This window comes from Oncorhynchus masou, chromosome 11 (assembly GCF_036934945.1).
Source record: "Oncorhynchus masou masou isolate Uvic2021 chromosome 11, UVic_Omas_1.1, whole genome shotgun sequence".
In the NCBI taxonomy this organism is placed as follows: domain Eukaryota; kingdom Metazoa; phylum Chordata; class Actinopteri; order Salmoniformes; family Salmonidae; genus Oncorhynchus; species Oncorhynchus masou.
The window spans coordinates 57,523,962-57,544,357 of record NC_088222.1 but is presented as its reverse complement, the minus strand read 5'-3'; the positions used below and the strand labels follow the sequence as shown (position 1 = coordinate 57,544,357).

The 20,396-nt window shown below is 41.1% G+C and overlaps 1 long non-coding RNA gene and 1 other non-coding gene across 2 annotated transcripts; both read right to left on the bottom strand.

Moving 5' to 3' along the window:
* Window positions 1-13,872: 13,872 nt before the first annotated feature.
* On the bottom strand, window positions 13,873-15,218 carry LOC135548013 (uncharacterized). Its single transcript, XR_010456760.1, has 3 exons — window positions 14,662-15,218; window positions 14,476-14,523; window positions 13,873-14,182 (listed from the first exon to the last, which is right to left on the bottom strand). It is a non-coding gene; the product is annotated as an uncharacterized LOC135548013 (long non-coding RNA).
* On the bottom strand, window positions 14,596-14,727 carry LOC135548966 (small nucleolar RNA SNORA18). Its single transcript, XR_010456917.1, has one exon. It is a non-coding gene; the product is annotated as a small nucleolar RNA SNORA18 (small nucleolar RNA).
* Window positions 15,219-20,396: the final 5,178 nt, after the last annotated feature.

Below are 20,396 nucleotides of genomic sequence, written 5' to 3'. Positions count from 1 at the left end.
AGGTAACTCTGGGTCTTCCTTTCCTGTGGTGGTCCTCATGAGAGACAGTTAACTCTAATGAACGTATCCTCTGCAGCAGAGGTAACTCTGGGTCTTCCTTTCCTGTGGCGGTCATCATGAGAGACAGTTAACTCTAATGAACGTATCCTCTGCAGCAGAGGTAACTCTGGGTCTTCCTTTCCTGTGGCGGTCATCATGAGAGACAGTTAACTCTAATGAACGTATCCTCTGCAGCAGAGGTAACTCTGGGTCTTCCTTTCCTGTGGCGGTCATCATGAGAGCCAGTTTCATCACAGCGCTTGATGTTTTTTTGCGACTGCACTTGAAGAAACTTTCAAAGTTTTTGACATTTTCCGGATTGACTGATCTTTTTGTCTTAAATTAATGATGGACGGTCGTTTCTCATTGCTTATTTGAAATGTTCTTGCCACAATATGGACTTGGTCTTTAACGAAATAGGGCTATCTTCTGTATACCAACCCTACCTTGTCACAACTGATTGGCTCAAACGCATTAAGAAGAAATTCCACAAATTAACAAGGCACCTGTTAATTGAAAAGTTATTTAATAGTCTTGATGTCTTCACTATTATTATACAATGTAGATAATAGTAAAAAAATAAAGAAAAACCCTGGAATGAGTAGGTACTGTACATGTAGGGAAGCCTTAAGATAAATCATCTACTTGTTTAGAGAGAACAATGTTGATTGTTTTTGAGTAAAGTAGTACTATGTTAGGTTAGGATGTATGGTTAGTATGTGGTTAGTATGTTGGGGATACCCCCCTCCCCTACATGTCCCTTTACGGTTGATCATTTGTTTCTAGCTGTAATTTAAGCTCTGGCTAGCCAAGTTAGCAAACTAGCAACCTAGCTAGCAGAACGTTTGAGGTGAAATAAATGCTAGTCAGGATAATATAATGTCTGCTAGCATAGATAGCTAACCCCCAGTTAGCAAGGTTAGGATTGGGGTTAGGGGTCAGAGTTAGAATAAGGGCCGTGGTTAGGATTAGAATAGAGTTTAGGGTCAAAATAGGAGTTAAGGTTAGATTAGGGGTCAATTCTCCACTGTTCCTAAGATACTTACATTTTTAGATGAGAGTTTACAAGAAAATATATGATCGTGGTGACTATGGCGAAGATGCTCTTCGTTGTGCCATGAATGCTATGGAAAATGGGTAGGGCATTAAGGCAGATGCCCAAGCTTTTAATGTACCACCCAAAACCCTGAGGAACCACCGAGACAAGCAGTCATATGAGTCATATGCAAGAAATGGAAGGAGCCCTTTTCAGACTTACATCATGGGATGTCTGACAACTTGCCTTTGACCTGGAGGAGAGGACAGGAATCCAAAACACATCCAGTAAAGAAAGGCGGTTAGCAGGCATGGTTTTAAGGTCTTGTGAAGCGGCACCCAGGGTTATCCATCCGTATCCCATCAGCAGCCAGTCTGGCTCGAGCTGTTGGCTTCACCCCAGCCATGACCTCTACCCCTGCCACAACCTTCACCACAAACACCCTAAAAGAAGGGGTACAGAATGCTTATTCTGTAACGAGCTCTTCTCTGTTACCGGTGTGGACTGGATATGGTGTGATCAGTGTCAGAGGTGGGATCACAAGCTATGCTCAAATTTAACTGGGGTGGGATTCATTTGCAACCTCTGTGTCAATACAAAAATTGTATCCCGGTAGCTGGGAAAAATGACCCTTTCCTAAACAATACATTTGATGAAATACTACAAATCTGTTAACTGTATCCATTTATTTTCCTTTATAGTTTGTTACCCTAAGCATGGCCATCATCCACCTACAATCTTTATTTGCTTTTTTTGTGTCAGCAATAAGGGAGGGGGGCATCTTACCCCATGTTACCCTAAACCATATTTTGTCTTCAATGTTTATTGAAAACATAAATACATTTGCACAATGAGCACTTGTTCTCTCAAGTACATCATTACAGTTGTTGGTTAGCTAGCTAGCATATTTGAGCCATATTAGCATTGACATGAAATCATTCAAAATAAAACCTCATCGCAGTGCTAAAGGCTCTACTACAGATCAGGGTTAATTCCCGGGCATTTTCTCTCCAGTGTTCGAAAGAATCACATCCGCCTTAGGCAATTTCATTCTTAAATAGGATTGATACGGCCTCCCGAGTGCTGCAGCGGACTAAGGCACTGCATCGCAGTGCTAGCGGCGTTACTACAGACCCAGGTTCATTCCCGGGCTGTGCCACAACCGGCGAGAATGGCGAGATAAATAACCACTTATTCAACTCAGAAATTTGTCACGGTCATAGTAATTTAACATATTTAGTAGATCCCATATACAGTACACCCTTACACACTGTATGTAGATTTAAAAAATATGCAGCATTTTCTACCTTATAACAATAAGCATTTGTGCCATTCAGCGAGTACTGAGGAAACATAGGGTTGAGGAACATAGACAAAGAAAAGGACTAAGGCTAGGATGTAAGTTAGGTTCAGGACTGTTGCTGCCACCAAGGCGCACCTTCCAGAATGCAAACTAAGAGATGGAGCAGGAATCCAGGTTTAGGGGCTATTACACACACACACTTGAATAAACAGAGGGACATTGTGGGAAGGGTTTGGGATGGAGGTTTTGTAGGGCCTTTAAGGCCGGTGGGACGGTTATAATGGATGTGTTAGGAGTTGTGGCTTGTAAGGCCTTGGAGATAGGATTGGATGTGGGTGACAAGGATGTAGTGGTTTGGAAGGGAGATACAAAAGGCAAACATTAGGAGCACATAACGTAAAGATACAGACATGACAATAGTGGGGAATAGTCATCCAACTGAGGAGACTGCCAGGATAAACATAACAAAGTAGCAAATAGCATGATCAAACTGAGGACATGGAGGTAAAGGGATGTAATGTACACTGAACAAAAATATAAACGCAACATGTAAAGTTTTGGTCCCATGTTTCATGAGTTTAAATAAAAGAACTGAGAAATTTTCCATACACACTTAAAGCTTTTCGCTCTCAAATTTTGTGCACAAATTTGTTAACATCCCTGTTAGTGAGGATTTCTCTTTTGCCAAGATAATCCATCCACTTGACAGGTGTGGCACATCAAAAAGCTGATTAAACAGCATGATCATTACACAGGTGCACCTTGTGCTGGACTTAATAAAAGGCCACTCTAAAATGTGCAATTTTGTCACGTAACACAATGCCACAGATGTTTCAAGTTTTGAGGGAGCATGCAATTGGCATGCTGATTGCAGGCATGTCCACCAGAGCTGTTGCCATGGAATTGAACGTTAATTTCTCTCCCATAAACCACCTCCAAAGTCATATTAGAGACTTTGGCATTATGTCCAACTGGCCTCACAACCGCAGACCTTGTGTATGGCGTCATGTGGGCGAGCGGTTTGCTGATGTCAACATTGTCAAGAGATTCCCATGGTGGTGGTGTGGTTATGCTATGGGCAGGCATAAGCTGTGGACAATGAACACAATTGCATTTTACTGAAGGGAATCTGAATGCACAGAAATACTATGACGAGATCCTGAGGACAATTGTGAGGCCCATTTGTTTTTAACAACAGGTACATATGTTATCAGTCTCAAACTGTAATTCAGTAAAATCGTAAAAAAAATTCTGTTCAGTATATTTAGGACTTACATTTCTACAAAGAGTTGACTAAAACAGGGCACTTCATCATATCATGCACAATGAAAGGATAGGGCCTCCCCATGGCCTCACCAAGCATCAACTGAATTGGTAGGAACGAGGAAGGAGAATGCAGCTTAGAGGGACTTTTCACAAAAATACCCTCGGCTGCAATGTAAACTTGTGAACTTGTCACGTCTTGACCCCCTCTAAGCATAGTAGTGTAAATATAATTGCCTCATTGTGCCAACACTAACAGCAAAAATTGTAATAGCATAGCAATGTTTATGAAACAGCTGAAATGTATCAACAATTTCCTTATTTTTTTAGCTTTTGTTATTATTAAGTCTTTACCTGACATTGTAGAAACAGTCTGTTAAATAACGTTTTTGTTGCTTTACTGCACTGAGCCACCAAGGTCCAGGCAAGAATAAACTCCCCAGGGAATTAGCAACGTCTTCAGTCGCAATTTGCGTTTACCTAATATAATGACTTCCATGATCTTGATCAAGTGAAGCCTGATTTTTTCTTAGGTAACTTTAATACAGCTAGCGTAAGCCTATAGGAGCTCCTAGCTATGGTTAGGATAAATGTCAGCATTCAGCTACAACCAGCACATTTATGTGAGGATGCAGAAATTATTTTATTTAGCTAGCTTGTTAGCGTTACCTAGCTGTGTAGCCTATATTATATGAATGACACTGTGCGATAACATTACTGTACTTTTATATTCGTATGGGCGGTGTAAACGTTAATTATTGATATGCTAATGCTACTTGATCATGAATCACGTTGTTAGCTCTAGCAGAAGTTATCTATGTATTGTCAGCTAATTTAATGTGTATGACAAGAAAATAAACCCTTTGTCTGCCCATGCTTGTGGATTGTTGCATTATTCAAGAGTGAATATGGTTTGATTGCATTATGCAATACTGTTGTTTTAGAAGAAGAATTGCTTGGATTGTTATATAGTTACTTACTGGCTAGTGGTTATCAAATTTTATTGGTCACTTACACATGGTTAGCAGATGTTGTTGCGAGTGTAGGGAAATGCTTATGCTTCTAGATCCGACAGTGCAGCAGTATCTAACAGATTATATCTAACAATTCCAGAACAAAACCTAATATAACAAATTCCACAACAAAACACACAATCTAGTAAAGGAATGGGATAAGAATATATAAATATAAAATATATGAGCAGTGACAGATCGGATAAGATGCAATAGATAGTGTAGGATACAGTATATCAGAGGTGTGGACTCGAGTCACAAATATGATGACTTGACTTGAACTTGAGCCTTATGACTCGACCTGACTTGATAGCCTCCCCAAGCCCAAATATAAAAAATTCTGCTATTAAAAAAAGTGTGCAGCGCATAAACTCTTAATTTAACGGATTACAGTTTGAATCGGACAGCAGCCAATCAAATTGAGCCAGCTGATAAAAAGTTGTGCATGGCAGTGCAGCGGACCGTCGGTGGGTGAATTCAGACGGAGCCCTTGGAAAGATGATTCCCCAAATTATTATTTTTGGATATAAAGACTACGCTGTATCAACAAAAAACGGATTGCAACTTGCAAAACATGCTGGAAGAAAATTACAGACGAAGGGGCAACAATTTCCAACTTTGTTCGACATTTGAAGCTGCACAAAGAATGGTAAGTTGTGGCTAATATAGCCGACAGCTACATATTTTATTACTTTACTAATGTATCATGTAGGCTAGCGTAACATTAAATCAATGACCCTCCACACAGTCAGTCAGTCAGTGCGTGATCATTGCACCCAAGATTGAGCTACAACTGGCTAGGCAGTTGGTAGCCTAAATCTTGCCTGATGATCCTAAAACAAGGTTGGACGATTCTGTACAAGCCTATATATCGCCCGATTGTGCCCCATAGCAATCCTCGTTAGTCGTTCACTATTGGGGGTGTTTCTCATGGCTACCCATGTATTTCCATGGAAATATAACATATATGAGTCCTCTATACACCTCGATGATTTGACCTTACTACCTACTAGACAGTGATTTAACTGGGATTATTTAAAGTGGTGGCTCTGTGCCCCTAAACTAGCTTTTCTATCATTTCTTTTTTGACAGAAATCTGAAAGACAAAATAGAAGGTACAAATGTAAGTTATTCATGGTATTTTATGTGCAAAAGGAACTATCTCAATCATAATAACCATTGATGTGTGGAATTCCCCAGGACAGATTCCATTGTGCTTTGTGAAGAGCAACATTCAGAAGCCTTTGTAAAGTATCTTGATGAAGGCAATTACAGCTTAAATGGCTTTCCTTCTGATGTTTTCTCACGTCATTCTTTGAACCGGCAGGTGGGAGGACAGACTTTTACAGGTGAATGGAGTAATTTCATGCAGTGCAAGTTACATCTAAATCACCATTGACCCACTACTATTTATGAAGCAATTGAAGGTAGTAGATAGTAAAGGACATACTCTCAGTAACTCCTAAACTCCTCCTAAACTCCAGACCAGAGGAGACCTTGCTTCAGTATAAAACCTACACAACAATTTCATTTTTCCCAGCCTATGACTGGTGGTAACTAAGGCCCTAGCTGACCGGAGCCATAAAACAACAAGCGCCCTTTTGTCTGTGGCAGTGATAAGATCCTACAGCCACTCTGATCTCGCAAAGCTAGGGCCTAGTTGAGGGGGAGGAAAATATGGCATTGTTCAGTTCAAAGAACATTTCTGTTCAGAGGTTTTTTATAATTGCTGCAGTGTGTGTGTTACAGTGTTTCTCTTGTGCCATTTCCACCACCTCCCCTTTCCTTGGATTGACATGGGTCTTAAGGAGTTGCTGTGTTAGTTTATTTAAGCTTGAACTGAACCTTGGATTGACATGGACTAGCGGGTCTTAAGGAGTTGCTGTGTTAGTTTATATAAGCTTGAACTGAACCTTGGATTGACATGCAGACTGATGCATAACATTTACCACGTTGAAATATTGTACAGATTAACACATGCAATGTTATAGAAATGTACACTTGTGAGAGCATGTACTGCCATATTGGGGGAAAATATCTAGGCCTACTCTTCCCTGTGATCGGATATAACACAAGATTTGAGCGCCTTGAGAATAAAATTGCATATTCTATTCTCCTTTAGAAAAAAAGCAATGCCCCTTCATACTCCAATTGGGATACAGTTCAAAAAAATACAGTGCATGACATATTTATGCTAGATGAAAGGCTCATCAATGATCATTGAATGAGCAAGTTCAAATGCATTGACTTAGGACTGCATGGACACAACCAGTAAATTAGAGGGCTAAAGGAGTGGACAGCAGGCAGTTCCCAGCAGGATCTGTACAGACAGTGCTCTTGGCACAGAAACACAGAGCCCCAGTGTTTGATCCTCAACTTAATGAGCATAAACCCTTACAATGACATTCCTCTCATCGTACATCGGCAAGCCCTGGGAGAAAACGTATAAGGAACAAGACAAGAAGCTCAGAAGTTTCAGCCACAGAGCTGAGAACAAGTTGGATAGAGCTCATGAAAATGTTTGAACAACTTAATGCAAGGGAAGAATTATGTAGTGCAACATCAGGGCAAATAAATGTGACACAGTCGGAATTAGATTCATGCCTGTGTCCAAATACTGTTTGGTTGATCGATTCTAAGAAGCAGCAACACTAAACATATTCTCATCTGTACCCTGCACATTACACTTACGCCTACGCCCAGCCTAGACAGCGAGACAGGGCGAGGTGCAGTGTGCTGGACATCGAGTTCCATGTTCTTCGATTACACGTCAGCACAGATTTGTGCAATGATTAATTTGTCTAGCAGGTTTCTCTATAGACTTCTAATTGGCTGACAAGCTGCTTTCCAGCGTATGTCATGACTTTCAAGCCTATTGACAAAGCCTGTGCAAAGGGAGTACAGTCACACCAACTTTGGAAACCAACTATTGTAGAGGATACATGTGCCGAGTGGTGTGAACAAAAGGCATGTAGATGGAGGAATAGTGGAGTGGAGGCTGTGCTCACTGAAGGGAAGCCTTTAATCTCCTCACCCGTAACCCACATGAAATCCTGAGAACCACTCCAGAGTTGTCATAGTACCAACAGTACAGCTGACAGGGCCCAACCCACATTTTTACACCCCCCCTCCCCAATAACCACTAGTGACAGACTCATGGGCAAATATGCAGTAGCAGAATGACTGAACTGGACACGATTGAACAAGGAAGAGACAGGACTACCGCCATAACTCACACAAGACCCATTCCCATTGACCCAGCATAAGTACACCTTATTTTCCTATGTCCTTTTCCTATGTTTTCCCCTTATAGAAACACAGACGATCTGTTAATCCTAATTACACATGGCAGTAATAAATATACATATCTCTTATGGAGCTGTTCTTGCCATAATATGGAGTTGGTCTTTTACCAAATACGTCGATCTTCTGTATACAACTCACAACACAACTGATTGGCTCAAATGCATTAAGGAGAGGAAAGGAATTCCACAAATGAACTTTTAAAAGGCAAACCTTGAAATGTGCCTTGCTAATTGAAATGCATTCCAGCTGACTACCTCATGAAGCTGGTTGAGAGAATGCCAAGAGTGTGCAAAGCTGTCATCAAGGCAAAGGGTGGCTACTTTGAAGAATCTCAAATATAAAATATTTATGATTTGTTTAACACTTTTTTGGTTACTACATGATTCCATGTGTTATTTCATAGTGTTGATCTACAATGTAGAAAATAGTCAAAATAAAGAAAGACCCTTGAGGAGGTGTCACCAAACTTTTGACTGGTACTGTATATACTCAGTGTACAACAAAAAAACATGCTCTTTCCCTGACAAACTGCCTAGGTGAACGCTATGATCTCTTATTGATATCACTTGATACCACTTTAAATCAGTGTAGATGCATGAAGGGTAGGATTGTGTGTGTGTGCCATTCAGAGGGTGAATGGACAAGACAGAATATTTAAGTGCCTTTGAGAACAGGGTATGGCAGTAGGTGCCAGGCGCACCGGTTTGCATGTGTCAAGAACTGCAAAGCATTGGAGTCAACATGGGCAAGAATCCCTGTGGAATGCTTTCGACACCGTTTCCATGCCGACAAATTGAGGCTGTTCTAAGGGCAAAAGGAGGTGAAACTCAATATTAGGATGGTGTTCCTAATGTTTTGTATACTCAGTGAATACCAGGGTTTCCATTAGCTGGTAATTTTGGCCGATAAATACAATTGCCACCGGGCCAATTGTTCGGGACAAGAACTATTTTTTTTAGTCTATTCATTGAGGGAAATACCAGTCGATATAAATACATTTGACTGGTCATGCTTATCGGTGTTATCAGTGTTTTCCGCTAATTGCATTACGGAACGAACATTGCTGCACTTACGTGATGAAATAGTTAACATTATGCTAAAGGTTCTGATGTGTTGCACCAGATTCATTGCGTTCACATTTTATTTTTATGTAGCCTATATGCCTAATAGTATAAAACTGGGATCTATAGTCCCACAACTGTCCCACAACTGTCCCACAACTGTCCCACAACTGTCCCACAACTGTCCCACAACTGTCCCACAACTGTCCCAGAGTGTTTGAAATGTTTGAAAATGGCCTCTCCATGACCTGAAAGAGAGGCTCCTTTTGTAGGGCTAGCCCCTCCCCTCAGAACAATTAATTAAGCAATTTCCTCTTCAAACCTACATTTTCCATTAACTAAACATACTAAAGTATATACATTGCAACATGTTTATGAAACAATATCACAACATAACAGTTACAAAATGACATCACTACTGACAGTATCTTTCAATATGCACATTCACATTAATGAGCCATTTGGGACAGGCACTACAAAGTCAGCCCAATTCCCTTTGCTCGGGTCCTTATCCAGCATACCCGGAAGCTACAGGGATGGAGAGGAACAGAACAAACATACAAACAAACAAAGCGCTCAACAACATAGATAAGTATAATACATATTGCTTATATTAAATATGAACATTGACATAAGTGTGAAATGTATGTACTAAGACAGAAGTTAACTTGTGTGTCAACCCACATTGTTACCTTATCTGATAATGGAGCAGGGAGGAGTGATGAATGTGTGTGTGCGTTAAAGAACCAACTACTGCCCGCGGCCAGTGACGGACTTCTACGTCACATTACCTTCCTCCTCTCCTGAAGCGACCAGGTTCGGGAGCCTTGATAGGTAGTCCGCAGTAACGTTCTCTTTTCCTGCCTTGTGACGGACACAGAACCTGAAGGGCTGGAGCTCCAGATACCACCTGGTCACACGAGAATTCCAGTCCTTCATGGTCTGGATCCAGGTCAGTGCTCTGTGGTCCGTGTGCAGGTCAAATTCCCTCCCAAGAAGGTAGTAACGGAGGCTATCTAGGGCCCACTTTATAGCCAGGCACTCCTTCTCGATTGTAGAATACCTGGTTTCCCTGGGCAACAGCTTCCGACTCAGGTACAGCACAGGAAGCTCTTCTCCTGGCTCCCCTTGGGCCAGTACAGCTCCAATTCCCACAGCCGAAGCGTCCACCTGCATGAGAAACCTCTTCTGAAAATCAGGGGTCTGGAGAACAGGGAATGAGTACAGTTGTTTATTCAGTGTCATGAAGGCTTCCTCACACTCCTCAGTCCACAGGGTTGCTGGCCACCTTCGAAGTGAGGTTGGTCAGAGGGACAGCGATGGTCGAAAACTGCGGAATGAATCTCCGGCACCACCCTGCCAGACCTAGGAAGGACTTCACCTGTGTCGAGGGCTGTTCCTGATGGACTCCACCTGAGGCCGAACTTCACCCTTACCCAGCTGCCTATTTATTGCCTTACTTCCCTACTCTTCTACATTTGCACACATTGTACATATATTTTTCTATTGTGTTATTGACTGTTTGTTTGTGTAACTCAATTGTTTTTGTCACACTACTTTGCTTTATATTGGCCATGTCGCAGCTGTAAATGAGAACTTGTTCTCAACTGGCCTACCTGGTTAAATAAAGGTGAAATAAAAAATAAACTGAGTATTTGTGAAATAAAGCCCTTTTGTTGGGGAAAAACTCATTCTGATTGGCTGGGCCTGGCTCCCCAGTGGGTGGGCCTATCCACCCAGGTCCACCCATGGGTGTGCCCCTGCCCAGTCATGTGAAATCCATAGATTAGAGACTAATTCATGTATTTCAATTAACCAATTTCCTTATGAACTGTTACTCATTGAAATTGTTTATTTTTATTCAGTATATATGAATCATTGAAGATAGCACAGCTTCTACATCAGTACACCTCCTTGGTTTAAGGTCTGCTCCAAATTCTGTTAGATATGTGGCAAACATCACCGCAGTGTCAACTATCCCTAAAAACGGAAAGCCATGTAGCTAAAAGAAGCTAATTGAGTAAAGTAGTATTAGTTCCGATGTAATTAAATTGTCATTAGAAAACCTCATCTGGTCAGATTTGGAGCTACATGTTCAAATATTTAGTCTTGATCAGTTTGAAGAAATTAACATCTTGACGTGATGGCTGCACGCAGGGCTTAAACCTAAAGATCACTTGTTGATTGGAAATACTGTAACCTCCATAACAGCTTGTGCAGTTTGTCATGTACACATATTAAACAGGCATAGATCTAGAGGTGCTGATGTGTAAAGGTTGCCACTTCCACCACTGATGTAATATCAGAGGAAAGGATTCATGGAGACTGCAGACCATCTATGGCAAACATGATCTGCTGTAGGATCACTGCATGAAGGACCAGCAGTGGGAAAGCCTGACAGGCCCCCTTTGAAAATGATCCCGCACACATTGCAGAGTAGTTTCTCACCTTACTTTGGTCGTCTCATTACACCAGACACGCCCCCGACATGAAAGAGAGAATTCAGAAAGTTATTAATGAAAATTCCTTAGGATAAATTTCCAGTTAACAAAACTGATGTTCCCAATAGATCAACTCAGTATGGTCCAGTTAACAAAACTGATGTTCCCAATAGATCAACTCAGTATGGTGCTGGAGACCCACTGGAACATGGTTTACTTTATGGTCAATTCCATGGCAAGTCAGGAACCGAATATCAAATATCGAAGGTCAGCAGCTATGAATTACTTAATAGATTGAAAACACTCACTCTGCATAATCACATACATCAGTGGTCACCAATCGGTCAATCACCAAACATTTATGTAGAAAAGCCTGAAGTTAGAAGGTCAGCAGCTATTAATTACTTAATAGATTGAAAACACTCACTCTGCATAATCACATACATCAGTGGTTACCAATCGGTCAATCACCAAACATTTATGTAGAAAAGCCAACGCTAAAAGCTTGCACTGTTTTCTTCATTTGTGTTGCGCTGTTGGTGCACTTGATTCGGAAGCCCTGCCAACCGGGTAGGCAAAAAGTGTTCCCATTTGGACCTTTTTGTCTGAAAACAAACAACCTCCACCAACCCCCTGGACCATGAGATCTGTGGCTAAATGGTGTGCCTACAGCATTCTGATAGCTCAAATCTCCGTGCCTCCAGGACCCCACCACAGAAAAGTTTGATACTAGGCTTTGTGAGATTATTTAACTTCCAAAACCATTACCAGAGAGAGAATGTCAAATAATACAGCGAAGAGCTGATGTTTTTATGGAGTGAGTTCATGTTTATGTTCAAGTTTATTCAGCACTTACGAAAACAAGCTTTTCCCTACTTCCACACGCGCTGCACTTGCAATCAATGCGTAGGCAAGCGTATTCATAACCCTGCATTTTTAATATTAGCAGCTTGTGTCTAATTTAATAAGGGAATATTTAGCTTTCTCTGGTCATAGGAACATGAATTTGTGCATGAGGCAGATCTGGTGCAACTCGAGTTGCCATCAGGTGGAGAAACTGTCTCTCTGGTCAGTCTCACCGGAGGAAAGGACCCTCTGCTGCTCCCTCCTGAGACTAATGCCTGTTCAAAACTGGAACTCTTAACTCTGACTTCCGAGCATTCAAGACAACTGGGGTAAAATCCTTTCGAACGGCCATTAAACTCAGAAACTCTGGCATCTTTCAAGAGAAAGCACCATGACCATCAAATGCAGGTACCATCTGTTCAGTAAAATAATGCAAGTTCGCTCAATTTATGCTCAACTGTGCCTTGCAAGTGCTACACCAACTGATCTAATTTTTAACTATATGGTCAGAGAAGAATATTGGCAGGCCAGGCAAATAGCCAATCTGCTGTGATAATTAGGCCTACTGCATAAACCTCATTCCTACAGAAGTGTTTTCTGAATATTGCAGATATGGCTATCAATGATGACTTAATACACACACAAATAGATTTTTAGTTAAATGGATTTCCATCACATTTGCAACTCAGCTGGATCTCACAAAAACTATTTGGTTATATATCCAGTGTGCCCACTCTGGTATTGGCTCATGCGCTCTAGCCAACAGCACACTGATAGTGTGCACAGATATCGCTGTTGGCAAGAGCGCACGTACAGCCTACATGAGATTATGGACAAAAAGCCAAGCATCAATGAACATGTCATGAAAACAAGACACAATATTGTTGCATCAAGCTCCATCACCTTGCACTTTAACCATCCTGTGAAGTTCATTACTTCAAGTTTTAATGTCACATGCACAAGTACAGTGAAATGCCTTTCTTTCAAGTACTAATCCCAATAATGCAGTACTCCTAATTTAATCTGTAGCCTAATAAAATGCATGCTTTCCCGACGAGTCGTAGTGGGAGGGCAACATATCATTGTCCTACTCCGATTAGCATATCTATATTTGGCATTACATTTCCACCTAAAATATACCACATTGTCTTGTGTGTTTTGTTGACATTTGAACATTTTACCAAATGAGACATCTGACATAACTGCACATGTGAGAGTGTTATTTTAGGTGCACCTTGTGCTGGGGACAATGTGTAATGCTCACACTGTTTAATCAGCTTCTTGATATGCCACACCTGTCAAGTAGATGGATTATCTTGGCTAAGGAGAAAATACCATTAACAAGGATGTAAACAAATGTGCACAAAATTTGAGAGAAAATGTCAGGGATGATTTATTTCAGCTCATGAACCCAACATTACATTTTTCAGTATAAATTCCCCAAGGCATTACTTGGATACATTGACTGTCTTGGGGAATCAGAATGTCAGCAGCCCATCACATATCGGACTAGCAAAACATTTGGATCCAACTAAAATGAGACAAATGTCATAGGGCTTGAGATTTTGTAATTGGGCCTGGTCGCAGTGCTAAGATGTTCTTGCCCTGTGGCAGCCCATGGCATGCCGCTCAGGCCTGGTGCATGCTGGGGAATTCTGACACTGCACCACCAGAGGCCTCGCATTCCATGGATGCCAGCCAGCCCACAGAGTGTGCTCGTAGAGAGAGTGGGTTTGTATCAGCACAAATACCAGGGCTCCAGGCACAGACCAGCCAGGAGCCTAACGATACCAGATGCAGAGTCACTCTCACACTGTGTTATGAACAGAACAGCCTGTGGTGAGGGCAAGTTTGCCAAGTTTGCCATGACGTTCCTGTCAAGAGAACACAAGACTGAATTTGCATACAGGAAGTTCAATGATATAAACTTGCTGGGAAGTGAAATGTGTCTCGACAGATATACCAGGACTCCACACAAGAGGCATGGAGACCAACAATGTCGTATGCCCAGGTTGCCTTGCACTGACTAATGAACACACTAACCAGAGTCACAGCTGGCTGCAGATACCATGCAGTGCTGTGACCATAGTCAATTCCTCCCCATATACCCACAAACAGAAGATGATTTCACGCAAAGTAATCAACACTGATCAGGGTTCATACTCACCGAAATGGCATCTGGGGTTGAGAGCCATCTCGTGGCCAATGGGTAGACCTACACCAGACAGATAAGAAAAGCCATTAGAAACATGTGACTTTAGTTCATAGTCGAGCTGCAATTATGAGTATTTGTACTGCAGTAATATCCCACAGGGTTAATGGCAGTAGCCATGAGGGTAAAGTGAAACCTCACTTGTTCTGTGAGGCATTTCCAATGACTAGGTCCCACGGTGAGGAGTCTGTCGGGATAGGCCTCAGTATGGCATAGAAAGGTTTAAAATACGGAGCACTCAATGACTAGGTCCCACGGTGAGGAGTCTGTCGGGATAGGCCTCAGTATGGCATAGAAGGTTTAAAATATGGAGCACTCATGTAGAGTTTGATTAGAACAATACAAAGTAAACTAGGCATTTCAAATGGCAAAACACTCACCATGAACATCAAGGTTATGTTGTGTTAAATGCATTAAAGACGAGATCCGCATACGGTGAATTAGGCTCACTGGTCATAACCAGGCGTATTTGTAATTGTTTTGTTCTGCTGTTCTATCATTGGTACAATGATGTCTATGAAAAAAAGTGTTTGTTTGAAGTGGCGTCTATTGTAACATCACTAACGGAAGAGATTGTCACAGCTACGGATTCCAGCTTTAAATATAGGGAAAAACAAATACTTACCAAGACGGCATGACACCATGTCAATGACCATACATATCCCCAGGACGAACAGGAGGTATACAAGGCAATTCATTTTGCCCCTCGAAGCTGTTGGAATGGAAAGGAAAATTAGGAAAAGGAAGTTGGAAGTTTACATAAATGAGTTTTAATGACAATGTTTCAACCACTCCACAAATTTCTTGTTAGCAAACTAGAGTTTTGGCAAGTCGGTTAGGACATCTACTTTGTGCATGACACAAGTAATTTTTCCAACAATTGTTTACAGACAGATTATTTCACTTGGCTTTAGAAGCTTCTGATAGGCTAATTGACATAATTCAAGTCAATTGGAGGTGTACCTGTGGATGTATTTCAATGCCTACCTTCAAACTCAATGCCTCTTTAACATTATGGGAAAATAAAAATAAATCAGCCAAGATGTCAGAAAAACAATTGTAGACCTCCACAAGTCTGGTTCATCCTTGGGAGCAATTTCCAAACGCATGAAGGTACCACGTTCATCGGTACAAACAATAGTATACAAGTATAAACACCATGGGACCACGCAGCCGTCATACCGCTCAGGAAGGAGACGCATTCTGTCTCCTACAGATGAATGTACTTTGGTGCGAAAAGTGCAAATCAATCCCAGAACAGCAAAGGACCTTGTGAAGATGCTGGAGGACACAGATACAAAAGTATCTATATCCACAGTAAAATGAGTCCTATATCAACAGAACCTGAAAGGCCGCTCAGCAAGGAAGAAACCACTGTTCCAAAACCACCATAAAATAAGCCAGACTGCACATGGGGACAAAGATCGTACTTTTTGGAGAAATGTCCTCTGGTCTGATGAAACAAAAATATAACTTTTTGGCCATAATGACCAGTGTTATGTTTGGAGGGAAAAGGGGGAGACTTGCAAGCCAAAGAACACTATCCCAACTGTGAAGCACGGGGGTGGCAGCATTATGTTGTGGGGGTGCTTTGCTGCAGGAGGGACTGGTGCACTTTACAAAATAGATGGCATCATGAGGATGGAAAATTATGTGGATATATTGAAGCAACATCTCAAGACATCAGTCAGGAAGTTAAAGCTTAGTTGCAAATGGGTCTTCCAAATGAACAATGACCAAGCATACTTCCAAAGTTGTGGCAAAATTGCTTAAGGACAACAAAGTCAAGGAATTGGAGTGGCCATCACAAAGCCCTGACCTCAATCCAACAGCTCTGTCAGGAGGAATGGGCCAAAATTCACCCAACTTATTGTGGGACGTTCTTGGTAGGCTACCCGAAATGTTTGACCCAAGTTAAACAATTTAAAGGCAATGCTACCAAATACTAATTGAGTGTATGTAAACTTCTGACCCACTGTGAATGTGGTGAAATAAATAAAAGCTGAAATAAAAAAATTCTCTACTATTATTCTGACATGTCACATTCTTAAAATAAAGTGGTGATCCTAACTGAGTTCATCATATTAAACTCTTCCCTGAAAGACAGGCACTGGATTAAAGGCAAATACTTTGGATTAATTATTTCCAGATTGATGTCGTCTCATAAGTAACACTGCTGCTTGGTGAGCACAGCAGTGGGTTTCAAGAAAATGGATTGCTATGTGCACTGCTCCAGCACTAAGGCCCATGGTGCTGCGCTCTCAAAGACATGTAAAAGACAGGAAATGTCTTACCACATGGCAAAGCTTCTGGTGCATGGAGTTCTGGCTCAGTGCAAGATGGCCGGCCTGTCATTTCCTGCAATAATAGCTCTTTCCCAAATCAACATGACTAAGGGAACAAGTAAAATCCATACATCAAATAAATGGAAGGGTTGAAAGGGCTATGGGCATCTAACATTACATTTGAAAGAAAGAATGTGATTTCAGTAATAAATTTAATTACCTAGTTACTACATTTGCAAACACTAAATCTAGCTATTAGTTAAGTAAATACGTTAAAATACTTAGTCCCACAACTACCCATCAGATGAATAACAGCCTGCATTTAATTAACCTCTTGAAACTAGGGGGCACTATTTTTATTTTTGGAAAAATGACGTTCCCAAAGTAAACCGCCTATTTCTCAGGACAAGATGCTAGAATATGCATATAATGACAGCGTAGGATAGAAAACACTCTAAAGTTTCCAAAACTGTGAAAATAATGTCTGTGAGTATAACATAACTCATATGGCAGGCAAAAACCTGAGAAAAATCTGAGGTTTGTAGTTTTTCAAGTGAGCGAATAAGAGCTGTTTCAACAATTGGTCAGGCTGAAAGCCTCAAGTTTAGTCTTGCGCGGTACCGTGATTGCGAGCTCCGTTCCCTTTCTAATGACAACGAATTTGTCAGATTGGAATATTATTGAAGATTTATGATAAAAACATCCTAAAGATTGATTCTATACATCGTTTGACATGTTTCTACAAACTTTAATGGAACTTCTTTTTAACTTTTCGTCTGGACTTAGTGCCCGCGCGTTGTGCATTTGGATTAGTGAACTAAACGCGCAAACAGAAAGGAGGTATTTGGACATAAATGGACTTCAAAGAAAACAAACATTTATTGAGGAACTTGGATTCCTGGGAGTGCATTCCGATGAAGATCAACGGTAAGTGCTTTCGCCGTAAAGCTTTTTTTAAATCTGACACAGTGGCTGCATTAAGGAGAGGTTTACCTCTAATCCTATGTATAACACTTGTACCTTTCATCAAAGTTTATGATGAGTATTTCGGTAAATTGATGTGGCTCTCTATAAATTCACCGGCTGTGTTGGAGGCAAAACATTACATTACATTACTGAACATAACGCGCAAATGTAAACTGAGATTTCTGGATATAAATCTGAACTTTATCGAACACAACATTAATGTATTGTGTAACATGAAGTCCTATGAGTGCCATCTGATGAAGATCATCAAAGGTTAGTGATTTTTATTTTATTTTTACTATTTTTTTGGTGTGTATTTTTTGTGACTAGGCACTGACCTAACATAATCGCATGGTATGCTTTCGCCGTAAAGCCTATTTGAAATCGGACACTGTGGTTGGATTAACAAGAAGTAAATCTTTAAAATGGTGTATAATACTTGTATGTTTGAGGAATTGTAATTATGAGAATTCTGTTGTTTGAATTTGGCGCCCTGTAATTTCTCTGGCTGATCAAATCAATCCCGTCAACGTGATTTGAGCCAAAATAAGTATTAATAGAAAAGTCAAATTCATACAAAGGTATGTGGACAACCCTTCAAATTAGTGGATTAGGCAATTTCAGCCATACACGTTGCTGACAGATGTATAAAATCAAGCACACAGTCATGTAATCTCCATAGACAAACATTGGCAGTAAAATGGCCTTATTGAAGAGCTCAGTGACTTTCAATGTGACATAGGATGCCACCTTCCCAACAAGTCAGTTCATCAAATTTCTGCCCTGCTAGAGCTGCCCTGGTCAACTGTAAGTGCTGTTATTGTGAAGTGGAAACATCTAGGAGCAACAACACTCAGCCCCGAAGTGGTATGCCACACAAGCTCACAGAACAAGACCGCTGAGTGCTAAAGTGTGCAGTGAGTAAAAATAATTTGTTCTCGGTTGCAACACTCATTACTGAGTTCCAAACCGTCTTTAGAAGCAACATCAGCACAAGAACTGTTCATTGGGAGCTTCATGAAATGGGTTTCCATGGCCGAGCAGCCACACACAAGCCTAAGGTCTCCATGCGAAATGCCAAGCATTGGCTTGAGTGGTGTAAAGTTTGCCGCCATTGGACTCTGGAGCAGCGGAAACTGGAGTGATGAATCACACTTCACCATCTGGCAGTCTGAAGGACAAATATGGGTTTGACAGACACCAGGGGAACACTACCTGCCTGAATGCATAGTGCCAACTGTAAAGTTTGGTGGATGAGGAATAATGGTCTGGGGCTGCTTTTCATAGTTTGGGCCCCTTAGTTCCAGTGAAGGGAAATCTTAACGCTACAGCATACAATGACATTTTAGATGATTCTGTGCTTCCAACTTTGTGGCAACAGTTTGGGGAACACCCTTTCCTGTTTCAGCATGACAATGCCCCCTTGCACAAAGCGAGGTCCATAATAGAGAAATGCTTTGTCGAGAACTTGACTGGCCTACACAGAACCCCACCGAACACCTTTGGGAAGAATTAGAACGCCGACCACGAGCCAGGCCTAATCTTCCAACAACAATGCCCGACCTCACTAATGCTCTTGCGGCTGAATGGAAGCAAGTCCCCGCAGCAATGTTCCAACATCTAGCGGGAAGCCTTCCCAGAAGAGTGGAGGCTGTTATAGCAGCAATGTTCCAACATCTAGCGGGAAGCCTTCCCAGAAGAGTGGAGGCTGTTATAGCAGCAAAGGGGGAACCAACTCCATATTAATACCCATGATTTTGTAAAGAGATGTTCTACGAGCACGTGTCCACATACACTACATAACAAAAAGTATGTGGACACCATCTTTACCCATAACCCAAAAGGTGTCCAACAGGTGTCACAATTGCAATAAAAAAAGGCAATTTCTATATAAACAAACTTTAAATAGTTTTGCTAGATTTCTATTCAATAACAAATCCACCAAAATCTTCTATACATTTGATTTTACATATACATGTCTCTTACAATAACCATCAGATTGATCACAACTTGGGGTTACATGATGATATGTTGTGCGGTCCTCCCACTACGACTCAGTAAAGCATGCAGCTTATTAGACTATAGATGGAAGTGCAGGGTGATGAGCTTGATGATATTGTCAAATAAATATTGAGGGTCTTATTCTAGTGACATGAGCCATGCATTTAGCGGTTTTCTATTCTCTTCTGTTCTCAGTTCATTTTCCCATGTTAATTGTATTTATATAAAATGAAGATGTTAATGTCATAACTCAACTCATCAGTATTTAGATGAACATGTCTATTTACAATAAAAAAAACACTGAAAATATTTCCCCTTAGAGCTGCTGTCACAGTATCAAATGTTTCAGTCGTGGAATTACACATACACACAGTTAGAGGGCAAGTTTGTGTTCAGTTTTAGTTTAATCCATCTATGGTCCATTCCCTTGCAGAGATGTTGTAGGACTGACGTGCCCAAAATAAACTGCCTGTTACTCAGGCCCAGAAGCCAAGATATGCATGTAAGTGGTACCATTGCATAGAAAACACTTTGGAGTTGGTAGAAATGTTAAAATAATGTATGAGCCTATAACACAATTGATATGGTGGGAGAAAAATCCAAAGAAAAAACAACCAGATTGTT